The 13,952-nt window shown below is 44.2% G+C and overlaps 1 protein-coding gene across 2 annotated transcripts in view; it reads right to left on the minus strand.

Annotated features, from left to right (window-relative positions):
- The window catches only part of pah (phenylalanine hydroxylase), a 102,927-nt gene that overhangs the window by 68,465 nt on the left and 20,510 nt on the right, over positions 1-13,952 (minus strand). The window lies entirely within an intron of this gene.

Here is a 13,952-nt window from a genome sequence, read left to right on the forward strand (position 1 = left end):
CTCTGGGACACCCGGACCAACCAACCCAACCACCCTGTGGCTCAACATTTCAATTCCCCCTCCCACTCCACCAAGGATATGCAGGTCTTTGGACTCCTCCATCGTCAGACCACAACAAAACGACGGTTGGAGGAAGAACGCCTCATCTTCCGCCTAGGAACCCTCCAACCACAAGGGATGAACTCGGATTTCACCAGTTTCCTCATTTCCCCTCCCCCCACCCTGTCTCAGTCAAATCCATCAAATTCAGCACCGCCTTCCTAACCTGCAATCTTCTTCCCAACCTCTCCGCCCCCACCCCAGTCTGACCTATCACCCTCACCTTGACCTCTTTCCACCTATCACATTTCCGACGCCCCTCCCCCAAGTCCCTCCTCCCTACCTTTTATCTTAGCCTGCTGGACAAACTTTCCTCATTCCTGAAGAAGGGCTTATGCCCGAAACGTCGATTCTCCTGTTCCCTGGATGCTGCCTGACCTGCTGCGCTTTTCCAGCAACACATTTTCAGCTCTGATCTCCAGCATCTGCAGACCTCACTTTCTCCTCTTCCTAAAGGTTTTAGAACATAGAACATTACAGCTCAGTACAGGCCCTTCGGCCCTCGATGTTGCGCCGCCCTGTCATACCAATCTGAAGCCCATCTAACCTACACTATTCCATGTACGTCCAATGCTTGTCCAATGATGACTTAAATGCACTTAAACTTGGCCAATCTACTACCGTTGCAGGCAAAGCATTCCATACCCTTACTACTGTCTGAGTAAAGAAACTACCTCTGACATCTGTCTTATACCTATCTCCCCTCACTTTAAAGTTGAGTCCCCTCGTGTTTGCTGTCCCCATACTTGGAAAAGGGCTCTCCCTGACCACCCTATCTAACCCTCTGAATATCTTGTATGTCTCTATTAAGTCACCTCTCAACCTTCTTGTCTCTAACGAGAACAGCCTCAAGGCTCTTAGCCTTTCCTTGTAAGACATTCCCTCCATACCAGGCAACATCCTAGTAAATTTCCTCTGCACCCTTTCCAAAGCTTCCACATCCTTCTTATAATGCGGTGACCAGAACTGTACACAACACTCCAAGTGTGGCCGTACCAGAGCTTTGTACAGCTGCAGCATAGCCTCCTGGTTCTGGAACTCAATCCCTCTATTAATAAAGGCCAAAACACTGTATGCCTTCTTAACAACCCTGTCAATCTGGGTGGCAACTTTCAGGGATCTGTGTACATGGACACCAAGATCTCTCTGCTCATCTGCACTCCCAAGAATCTTATTATTAGCCCAGTACTTTGCATTCCGATTACTCCATCCAAAGTATATCACCTCACCCTTGTCCACATTAAACTCACGGTGGCACAGTGGTTAGCACTGCTGCCTCACAGCGCCAGAGACCCGGGTTCAATTCCCGCCTCAGGCGACTCTCTGTGTGGAGTTTGCACATTCTCCCCGTATCTGCGTGGGTTTCCTCCGGGTGCTCCGGTTTCCTCCCACAAATGTGCAGGTTAGGTGAATTGGCCATGCTAAATTGCCCGTAATGTTAGGTGAATGGGTCTGGGTGGGTTGTGCTTCGGCGGGTCGGTGTGGACTTGTTGGGCCGAAGGGCCTGCTTCCACACTGTAAGTAATCTAATCTAAACTTCATTTGCCAGCTCTGCATCCTATCTATGTCTCTCTGCAACCTACCACATCCTTCGTCACTATCCACAACTCCACCGACCTTAGTGTCGTCCGCAAATTTACTAACCCACATTTCTAAGCCTTCATCCAGGTCATTTATAAAAATGACGAACAGCAGTGGACCCAACACCAACCCTTGTGGTACACCGCTAGTAACTGGACACCAAGATGAACATGTTCCATCAACTACAACCCTCTGTTTTCTTTCAGCAAGCCAATTATTGATCCAAACTGCTATGTCTCCCACAATCCCATTCCTCCGCATTTTGTATAATAGCCTACTGTGGGGAACCTTATCGAATGCCTTGCTGAAATCCATATACACCACATCAACTGGTTTACTCTCATCTACCTGTTTGGTCACTTTGTCAAAAACAAAGTTTTAATTGGTGTAGAGGTGGGTACTATCTTCAGTGAGTCTCTCTGACAAACTCTCTTCAGAGAAATAATTCTCATGCTCTTTGATGCATTATATTCCAAGATATTGGTGAATAGATACTAAGGATTACTGTGTGCATGACATAATTGAAGCCTGTTAATCCTGAAGTTCTGACTTATCTTGAGCTGGTGTTCAAGTACCTTCCAGATGATTTTTGGATCTGTCTGATTGCTCATGGAAAGACTGGATGTGTTGATCTTATGAAGTCCTCATAGAGTGCCAATAACAAACAAGATGTGGAGCAGCCGGTGTTGGACTGGGGTAGATAAAGTTAAAAATCACATAACACCAGGTTATAGTACAACAGGTTTATTTGGAAGCACTAGTTTTCAAAGCACTGCCCCTTTATCAGGTAGCTGTGGAGCAGGATCATAAGACACAGAACTTATAGCAAAAGATTACGGTGTCATGCAAATTAAATGATAAATATATAATTTCAGTTGCATGACACTGTAATCTTTTGCTATGAATTCTGTGTCTTATGATCCTGTTCCACAACTATCTGATGAAGGAGCAGTACTTGGCACGGTGTGGGCGGCACGGTGGCAGTGGGCGGCACGGTGGCAGTGGGCGGCATGGTGGCAGTGGGCGGCACGGTGGCACAGTGGTTAGCACTGCTGCCTCACAACGCCAGAGACCCGGGTTCAATTCCCACCTCAGGCGACTGACTGTGTGGAGTTTGCACGTTCTCCCCGGGTCTGCGTGGGTTTCCTCCAGGTGCTCTGGTTTCCTCCCACAGTCACAAAGATGTGCAGGTCAGGTGAATTGGCCATGCTAAATTGCCCATAGTGTTAGGTAAGGGGTAAATGTAGGGATATAGGTGGGTTACGCTTCGGCGGGTCGGTGTGGACTTGTTGGGCCGAAGGGCCTGTTTCCACACTGTAATGTAATCTAATCTATGTAATGTAATCTAAAATCTGCTCCGAAAGCGAGTGCTTCCAAATAAAAACAAGATTTTTAAAGTGTTTTCCCATAGGATCACCTATCATTTGATCTGTAAAAGAGAACTGAAAATGTTGTTTGAAAAGTTGTAACTCAGTAAAGTTGTCACTTAATGCTGCCTCATCCATAATTACATGTTTGTCTTCTATTTCTTTGTGCAGGTCTTTTTTTTAAGAAGTGAAGTGCTATGCAGTCTTTGTTTGTTTCTTCTGCTGGTTTTGCTTCTCTCTCATTTTATTTGCCTGTTTTTTGCTTCTGTTTCTCTTTATTTTTCCCCTGTTACTGCTCCTTGAAGAATTGCAAGTTTCTAACTTAGAAATTGCAGGCTTATATTATCAGGTTTATGTTTGTAGGTGAGATTCACACCAACTAAGGAGTGAAAGTATAACATATACTTTGTTTAGATTTAAGCTGATTTGAAGAAAAAGTATAATGGGATTAGTCAAGGTCTGGACACAGTTAAAGCTTTTTAACATTGAAAATTGCTTCATTAGTTTTTTTCAAACTCTATTTTCTGTTTAGGAACAGTCTGTTGTGGTCTTTGAAGATGGAGAAAGATGTAAACTGCTCATGTACAGGCCTGCAGCCATTAGGTTTGACGGTGTTTGTAACTTCTGCATTTGTTTTACTCTAAAGTAAGACAATCTTAGAATCTATATCTGATTTTAAATTAGATTACATTACAGTGTGGAAACAGGCCCTTCGGCCCAACAAGTCCACACCGACCCGCCGAAGCGAAACCCACCCATACCCCTACATTTACCCCTTACCTAACACTACGGGCAATTTAGTATGGCCAATTCACCTGGCCCTGCCCATCTTTGTGACTGTGGGAGGAAACCGGAGCACCCGGAGGAAACCCACGCAGACACAGGGAGAACGTGCAAACTCCACACAGTCAGTCGCCTGAGGCGGGAATTGAACCCGGGTCTCTGGCGCTGTGAGGCAGCAGTGCTAACCACTGTGCCACCGTGCCGCCCACTAATTGCTGTTTGTCTGAATTCTCTGTTGTCCAATCTGTTGTCCAATTGATCTTCAGTCAGTTTTCCAAATATCTACCACCAAGTTATTGGAGTGTTTTATGTACAGCCACTGCTGCAAACCATGATGTATGTTTGCCTCTAATGGTATTTTATGTGAGGGGGGGCAATGTTTACATTATCTCCCAGAATATAAGAAGCTGAATATTATAGTATTGAAGAATCCAACAGATGCTTATTACAGCTAACAATTATACGTCAACATTAAGTTATAACAGAGCAGAATGCTTGCAATAGGGTCATGAGTGTGGTGCTGGAAAAGCACAGCAGGTCAGGCAGCATCCGAGAAGCAGGAGAATCAGCGTTTCAGGTGTAAGCCCTTCATCAGGAATTCCCTCAGTAGGGTGCCATGCTTCAAGTGATCCCAGGGTAGGATGGAGTCTGGGATATTTATACTTTATATCTTTATCTTTAGACCGTTATAGCTTTGTCACATACTCAGTTACACCGACGATATCTAGAACATGTTGCATAAAGATAAACTCGATAACCCTAAGTGTATCACAGGCGGTTTGTTTTGGACAAGCCTGCCGTGCTAATCCCACAATACTGAGTCAGTGTGCATGAGATCAGTACTGATGGGATTCCACAGAATATCTGTCACTGCAATTGATCTACCAGTCCATGCTGATGTTCATGCTCCAATCAAACAACCTCACTTCGTTTTTCATATAACTCTGCTATTCATTCCCTTCCCCAATCTTATGCTTGTCTAGAGTTTTCAGAAGAACTACGTTTTAATGAAATGCCACAATCAGAAACATTAACTTTCTCTTTCTGTCCATAGATGTGACCTGACCCGCTGAGTATATTCAGCATTTCTGTTTTGTTTTTCAGGTATCTAGCATCTGCATGGTTTTGCTTTTGTTATGGAGAATTGAGTTAAGAATCTTGAAGAGTTACAGATTAATCATCAAACTTCCCCATATGTTGTCAGAATGACAAAATTCAAATATAAGAAAGTTGAAGGTAAGAAAATTGAAGTTATAGAGTCATACTGTACAGAAATAGACCCTTCGGTCCAACCAGTTCATGCTGAACATAATACCAACCTAAACTGTCTGACCTGCCTGCTCCTGGCCCATATCCCTGCAAAACTTTGCTGTTCATGTTCTTATCCAAATGTCTTTTAAACTTTGCAATTGTGTCCGCATTCACTACTTCCTCAGCTAATTCAATCCACATGCAAACCAAGTGTCTGGAGAAAAGTTCCTGGTGGCTGATGTAATAGTCTAAGTACTTTGTGGGCGGCACGGTGGCACAGTGGTTAGCACTGCTGCCTCACAGCGCCAGAGACCCGGGTTCAATTCCCAACTCAGGCGACTGACTGTGTGGAGTTTGCACATTCTCCCCGTGTCTGCGTGGGTTTCCTCCGGGTGCTCCGGTTTCCTCCCACAGTCACAAAGGTGTGCGGGTCAGGTGAATTGGCCATGCTAAATTACCCGTAGTGTTAGGTTAAAGGAGTAAATGTAGGGGTATGGGTGGGTTGCGCTTCGGCGGGTCGGTGTGGACTTGTTGGGCCGAAGGGCCTGTTTCCACACTGTAATGTAATCTAATCTAATCTAATCTACTCAGGTTGTCTGTTTGCTAGTTGAGATTCACCAGGGGCTCACTGATGACATTACCTAGCATGGTGACGAAACATCTGAAAACAAGCCCACCAGCTAAGTGAGCAAACAGACAACCTGATCCACAACCTGAGCTACAAATCTTCTCCAAAATCTCAGATTGAGTACTATTAAGAAAGAAATGCTTGTGAGAAAAAAAAGGTAACTGGAACAATATCTAATGTAAGAAAAATCGATAGAAAGAACCATTAATTTTAGCAGGAATGGGTAATAGTTGATTAAGCTTACTCTTCAAAGAATTTGAGAGCAGTTAAGATGGAAAGGCTTGTTTGTGAAAAATATCTTTCAAGTAAGTAACTGCAAGTGCTTGTGCAAGTAGACGGATTTCAAATAGTTTGGGAAGAGATGCACTTGAAATTCAGTTTATGACGTGCAATTGAAGTAAGGCTGCAGAAGATTACAGAGATAGGGAGGAGTGAGACTTGAAAACAAAGATCTAAAATCAGTTTGAAACTGGACTAGAAGGCAGTGTGGGTTAGGAAGCACAAGGACGATGGGTAGATGGCACTGGTGCTGGTGCTGGATCATCAAATGGCTGCAGGGATGCAGAGATACTTAGCTTATTGTTCTTGAATAATATTGAATTAATATAGCCAGGTCATGGAGATTAACCAGAACAAGGAGGGGGTTGGGGGTTTAACGTGAATGGCAGAAGGGACAGAAGGGATTTGAGGAAACACCCCATCACCCAAAGGGTGGTGGAGTCTGGAATGCACTACCTGGAAAACTAGTTGAGGTGGGAAACCTCACATTCTTTAAAAAGTACTTGGATAAGTACTTGAAGGGACATAACATTCAAGGCAATAGGATCAGTGCTGAAAAATGGGACAGGTGTGGGTTTAGTCTGTTTTTGGTAGTACAGACTCAATGGGCCGAAGAGTCTTTTCTGTATGATATGAATCTATGACAGCATGCATTATGGTACTCAGTCAAGTTAACATAACAAAGATATTTTGCTTGTCAGTTGATTTGAACTTGTGTTTGCTTTCTCAGATCTGCAAATAACCAGTGGACATTTCCAGTGCTGAACGCATTATTTATCTGGGTGACTTCACTGGTTACGTTTGTTTCCCCTTCAGTATTGAGACAACAACATATCACATCGGTTGGGTTGGGTCTCGTGCGTCAGATTTAAATGGTTGTGTGTTAATGTCCTACTCAAAGGACTGTTGGAGTTGCCACTTTTTAGGATGAAACCCATTCTGCCCTTTCAGGTGGGAGATCCTATGGCTACTATTTTAAAGAAATGTTGGGGAGTTCTCCACGGCTTTCTGGTTAATATTTATCTCTCAAATAACATAATCAAGTAGCCCCATTATCACATTACAGTTTTGGGATCTTGCTTTGTACAAATTAGCTACTATATTTCTTACATTGTAGTACAAGGACATAGGAAATAGAACATTTGCCCTTGGAACCAACTCCGTCTGTGAATATTGTCAAGGTCAATTTACTACTTCAACTGCACTTTCCAGCTCATTGGTTATCTATTAGTTTCATTTGCCCCAAAAAATTCTATTAAACTTTGTCTGGAGCATATTACAGAATGACTTCCCATGGCTGTATGGGGTAGAGAATTCCAAACATTTAAAATCTCTGAACAAAGAAATTTCTCTTCATCCCAGTCGAAGTGGGTAACTGCTTATTGTTTTTTGTCCTTGGGATGTGGTGGTCCTGTTGGAAGTGCAGATTTGTTATTGCCTGTTTCATGCTAACACTGAAAGCAGCAGCCAATCCTTTTGGGTCCAATCTCAAAAAGGTGATATGATGGCTCAGTGGTTAGCACTTCTGCCTCACAGCACCAGGAACCTGGGCTCGATTCCACCCTTGGATGAGTATTGGTGTGGAATTTGCACATTCTTCTCATGTCTATGTGGGTTTCCTTCCACAGTCCAAAGATGAGCAGCTAGGTGGGTTAGCCATGGCAAATGTGGGGTTATGGGGATAGGGTTGATGGTGGGATGCTTGTTAGTGCAGACTTTATGGTCTGACTGGCCTCTTTCTGCACTGCAGGATTTCTATGAATTCAAAACATGCTCAAACTGTTTGATCTTCAATTTGTGTTCCTGGAATGCTATGTCTCTAACAGATCCTATTATTGGTACAAATAGCCTTTCACATCGAGTCACATTTTAAAGCTTGTCAGATTAACCAAGGAGTCATTTTATCAACTGGCCCACATCTGGGGTCAGTAGCTCAGATATGAATAACAAATTGCAGGCACTCACATTGATACAACTGCTTTGGAACAAGTGACATTTAATGTTGTCACCATGAGGAGAATGTCTGACCACTAGTGATAATTCGGAGATGCCAGTGTTGGACTGGGGTGTACAAAGTTAAAAATCACACAACACCAATCACCTGATGAAGGAGCGTTGCTCCGAAAGCTAGTGTGCTTCCAATTAAACCTGTTGGACTATAACCTGGTGTTGTGTGATTTTTAACTTTGACCACTAGTGCACCTTGTATTTTGTAAACAACTGAAGTACGTGGTGTGTGTTTAGAAAGCAGTGTCACAGATCAAAGGGAAGTGTGCAGTGGGAGGATGGGGGAATGGAGATCACTGCAAGCCATAAAAAATGAATCTGTACCAAACGAATTGTTTGGAATGTTAAAGAATAATTGCATAATTTCCAGATCTATAAATTGACTTCATGCAAAATGGAAAATGAAAGGTGGAAACTGAACAAGAGATATGATAGGTTGTTTGAAAATATCCCTCCTAGAACTGTTATTTCCCAATTGTCCCTTTTATAACATTTGGCACAAATGAAAGAGTTACTTGTCTCGTCAGATGATCCAGACAAGGACAAAGAGATTTCTTTTCCCCGAAATGTACATGAAGCAATATGTGTATTGAATAAGCTGCTCCAAGGCTGTAAGTGGAGAGTTCAGATAATGTACCACATAAGCAAAATTATAAAATGGGCTGAACAAAATCTTCAGGAGAGAGATAGTAGAGGTGGGGGCCTGAAAGAAGATTATAAGATTATGGAAGTGTTGTTAGGGAGACAGTGTTTCATATTAATGAGGAGGGAGGCCAAAATAACAGCCGTACAACATGACAGACACGAATAAATAGGCAATTCTGGATAAACTTCTTTACCCAGAGAGTGAAAAGAATGTTGAACTTGCTACCAAATGATCAGTGCTGGTGCATTTGAGGAGACATTGAATAGATTCACAGGGGAAAATGGAATAGGAAGTGGCAGAGTGAAATGAAGAAAGATGGATGCAGATGCCAACATTGATCAATGGGGTTTGGATAGTTAGGAAAGGTTGAGCAGGTTGGATGCATAAAGAAAGCTAGATTGGCAATGGGACCAATCCAGAGAAGGTTCACGAGTTGATCTCAGGAGTGGAAGTTCTACTTTATGAGGAGAGGTTGAGTAGATTAGGAGCATATTGCTGCAAATGCTGGAGTCTGTACTGAAAACAACTTTTCCTGGAGATCACAGCAGGTCAGACAGCATCCATGGAGAGAGAGCAAGCTAATGATTGGAGCCCTAGATGACTCTTCCTCAGAGCTGAAGTGAAGTGTGGAAGGAACAGCATTTCTGCTACAGTTGGGGAAGAGTGGGTATGGGGTGGTGGGGTATAGAATGCTGGGGGAGAAAAGGTGTTGATAGTTCAGATTAGCAATTAGAGTGTGAGAATGGGAGAACAATGGTGTGTCTAACTGCCAGACTGGGGTTGGGGGAGGGGAGAGAGGACATGGTGACAGAGTAGATTGGGTATGGACTCATTGGAGTTTGGAAGAATGAGAGGCAATCTTATTGAAATATAAAGGATTCTTAGGGGTCCTGACAGGGCAGGGGTAAAAAGCTTGTTTCGCCTCTGAGGAGAGTCTCAGACAAGAGGCTATCACCTCAGAATAAGAGGTTGTCCCTTTAGGACAGAGATGAAAAGGATTCTCTTCTCTCAGAGGATTTTATTTTTACCAGAGGGTGTGTCAAGGCTGAGACAGATAGATTTTTAATCAGTGAAGGTATCCAGGATTATAGAGAATGTGTGTGAGAGTGTGAGAGAGTGTGTGTATGTGTGTAAGAGTGAGTGTAAAAGGGTATAAGTCTGTGAGAGGGTGCGTGTGTGTGGGAGTGTATGTGTGACCGTATGAGAGATGGCTTGTGCATGAGAGAGGGTCCGCGTGAGTGTATTGGTCTGTAAGAGTGTGTGTGTTTGTGTGTCTGTCTGTCTGTGAATGCGTCTGTGTGTGTGTGTCGCTGTGTGTGTGTGCGTAGTGTAGTGGGGTCACTGTAGTGTGACTTGAACCCAAGATCCCGGTTTAGGCCCTGCTCATGGGTACTGATCTTGGCTATCAGCCTATGCTCGAATTAGCTTGGATTCAAGAGTGTGGCGCTGGAAAAGCACAGCAGGTCAAGCAGCCTCTGAGGAGCAGGAGAATTGATGTAAAGTCATAGAGTCATAGAGATGTACAGCACAAAAACATCCCCTTAGGTCCAATCTGTCCATGCCGACCAGATATCCCAACCCAATCTAGACCCACCTGCCAGCACCTGGCCCATATCCCTCCAAACCTTTCCTATTCATATACCCATCCAAATACCTTTTAAATGTTGCAATTGTACCAACCTCCACCACTTCCTCTGGCACCTCATTCCATACACGTATCACTCTCTGTGTGAAAAAGTTGCCCCTTAGGTCTCTTTTATATCTTTCCCCTCTTACCCTAAACCTATGCCCTCTAGTTCTGGGCTCCCCGACCTGGAAAAGACTTTACCTATTTACCCTATCCATGCCCGTCATAATTTTGTAAACCTCTATAAGGTCACCCCTCAGCCTCACGCTCCAGGGAAAACAGCCCCTGCCTATTCAGCCTCTCCCTGTAGCTCAAATCCTCCAACCCTGGCAAAATACTTGTAAATCTTTTCTGAACCCTTTCAAGTTTCACAACATCTTTCTGATAGGAAGGAGACCAGAATTACATGCAATATTCCAACAGTGGCCTAACCAATGTCCTGTACAGCCGCAACATGACCTCCCAACTCCTGTACTCAATACTCTGACCAATAAAGGAATGCATACCAAATGCCTTCTTCACTATCCTATCTACCTACGACTCCACTTTCAAAGAGCTATGAACCTGCACTCCAAGGTCTTTTTGTTCAGCAACACTCCCTAGGATCTTACCATTAAGTGTATAAGTCCTGCTAAGATTTGCTTTCCCAAAATGTAGAACCTCGCATTTATCTGAATTAAACTCCATCTGCTACTTCTCAGCCCATTAGCCCATCTGGTCAAGATCCTGTTGTAATCTGAGGTAACCTTCATCGCTGTCCACAACACCTCCAATTTTGGTGTCATCTGCAAATTTACTAACTATACCTCTTATGCTCGCATCCAAATCATTTATGTAAATGACAAAAAGTAGTGGACCCAGCACTGATCCATGTGGGACTCCACTGGTCACAGGCCTCCAGTCTGAAAAACAACCCTCCACCACCACCCTCTGACTTCTACCTTTGAGCCAGTTCTGTATCCAAATGGCTAGTTCTCCCTGTATTCCATGAGACCTAACCTTGCTAACCGGTCTCTCATGGGGAACCTTGTCGAATGCGTTACTGAAGTCCATATAGATCACATCTACCGCTCTGCCCTCATCAATCTTCTTTGTTACTTCTTCAAAAAACTCAATCACGTTTGTGAGACATGATTTCCCAAACACAAAGCCATGTTGATTATCCCGAATCAGTCCTTGCCTTTTCAAATGCATGCACATCCTGTCCCTCAGAATTCCCTCCAACAACTTGCCCAGCACTGACGTCAGGCTCACTGGTCTATAGTTCCCTGTCCTTACCATCCTTCTTAAACAGTTTCGTAAACCCTTCTTAAGCATTCGGGCATAAGCCTCATTCCTGATGAAGGGCTTTTGCCCGAAATGTTGATTCTCCTGCTCCTTGGATGCTGCCTGACCTGCTGTGCTTTTCCAGCACCACACTCTTGGCTCTGATCTCCAGCATCTGCGGTCTTCATTTTCTCTTAGCTTGGATGGCTGGTTTGCAGAGTTACACCAACATCATGGGTTCAAGTCCCACACCTGCTGTGAGGCCTTCCCTCGCAATCATATGCCTTACAGGAGGTGTGGTGACCCTCAGGTTAAACCACCACCACCAGGAATCTCTCTTTCTGGTAATAGAGCAGCCCTGAGGTCTTGTAAGACTATGGTGCCTTTACTTTTATTCAATGTAACCTTTATTTAAATGGCATTTTTCATAACCTGAAGTTCTCAAAAGCTGCTGGTCTCTATTTCAAAGCCCAGGTTTAATAACTTACAGGCAGGTCATGTATGCGGTTCCATTGAATGCTATAGCTTTCTCCTGAAAAAGGAGACTGTTGCATTTATACAGAGCATTTTCTGTTTTCATGACACATGAAAGTTTTTAATTACAAATGGATACATTTTGAAATTGTCCTGAGGCAAAAGCTGCTGCCAATTTGTACACAGCAGGATTCCACTGATAGAAGACAAGGTAACACCCATCAATAAAACTTACCCATGGTTAGTAGCAAATATTGGAGATGATTTTATTATGGAGAGAATGCTCAGGGAGCTAGTGCAGACACAATGGGCCGAATGTTTGCCCTATAGCTGGAAAAATTCAGTTCAGAGGGGTAAACCTGAAGTACTCTGCAGAGGAATCATCTTAAGTTTGCCCCTCCATATCACTTTCTCCAGGTAATGTTCTCAAATTCTACAACCCTTGAAGATCTCTACACCGTTCCATTTCTGATTTCCTGTCCATCCTGATTGTAATTGTCATTTGCTGCCATGCTTTCAGCTAACTCTGTCTTTACCTCCGTGGTTCCCGAGCTAAACCACTCCTCCTGTCAGAGCTCTGTCTCTTTTGTTAAGAGGTTCTGTGTGAATTGCAGCAAAGGGTGGGATACAGCAGTGTTCAGCAGCAAGGGGTGGGGAATGCAGTGGCCAAAAGCAGGAGCTGGGGATGGCAGAGGGCAATGGCCAATAACAGGGGATGGGGGAATGGCAGTAACAAGCAGCAGGAGGTTGGGGAGGTCAGTGACCAGCAGTAGCAGGTGAGGGAGGGCATTGGGCAGCAGCAGGAAGTGGGGTGGGGGGTGAATAGACTGGCCAACAGTAGGGGGTGGGGAATTGGCACTATCCAGCACTTTGGCTGAGGGCTATGTCATCTCCAGCATCTGCACATACGTGTGGCTGGCAGTCATATTGTCACTGACAGCACACTCCCTACTCCAGAGTACCCAGCAAGCTTTTGGTCACCTCTCTTAATAGCCTGGATTTTTGTCAAGTCAGTATCACCAGGGACGTTTTTACAAATAGCTAGTGAGTATTGATTCGGAACCAGGATTTCTTACCCCGATAGTTTACACATGGCAAATGTGTGAAGTATCATACCTGCTCTTGCTCAAGACACATTCTCGAGCAATTCCTCACCCAGAGGCAAACTCCCAAGAGAGGGAATGCTAGTATGACAGAACTCAGAAAGAGGCCACTCTGCCCACCTTACTTGTGTCAACTCTTTTGAAGGAGCTTTATGATTGATCTCCTTCACCCAATGTTTTCCCATGGTCCTACAAATTCTTTCTAAACAACTATTTGTCTAATTCCATCTCAGAAGTTAACATCAAATTTTCTTCCTTTCAGGCAATGCATTCCAGATTTTAACAACTCACTGTAAAAATAATTTGCTCATCTCCCCCTCTAGTCTGTTGCCAATGACCTTAAATCTATGTCATCTTGTTATTGACACTCAGAATTCAGAAAATTCTGTCAAAGCTTCCTGTCAAAACTGACACTCATCAAGACTCCTTCAACAGCTCTTTTCAAACCCTTGACCTCTACCTCCTAAAAGGACAACTAGGAGAAAGTGAGGACTGCAGATGCTGGAGACCAGAGTTGAAAAGTGTGGTGCTGGAAAAGCTCAGCAGGCCAGGCAGCATCCGAGGAGCAGGAGAATCGATGTTTCGGGCATAAGCCCTTCTTCAGGAATGAGGCTGGTGTACCAGGCAGACTGAGATAAAAGGTGGGGGGAGGGGGGAATTTGGGGGAGGGGTGCTGGGATTACGATAGGTGGAAGGAAGTGAGGGTGAGGGTGATAGGCTGGAGAAGCGGTGGGGCGGAGAGGTCGGGAAGAAGATTGCAGGTCAAGAGGGTGGTGCAGAATCTGGGGGTTGGGACTGAGATAAGGTGGGGGAGGGGAAATGAGGAAGCTGGAGGAAGCTG

This window comes from Chiloscyllium plagiosum, chromosome 19 (genome assembly GCF_004010195.1).
Source record: "Chiloscyllium plagiosum isolate BGI_BamShark_2017 chromosome 19, ASM401019v2, whole genome shotgun sequence".
In the NCBI taxonomy this organism is placed as follows: domain Eukaryota; kingdom Metazoa; phylum Chordata; class Chondrichthyes; order Orectolobiformes; family Hemiscylliidae; genus Chiloscyllium; species Chiloscyllium plagiosum.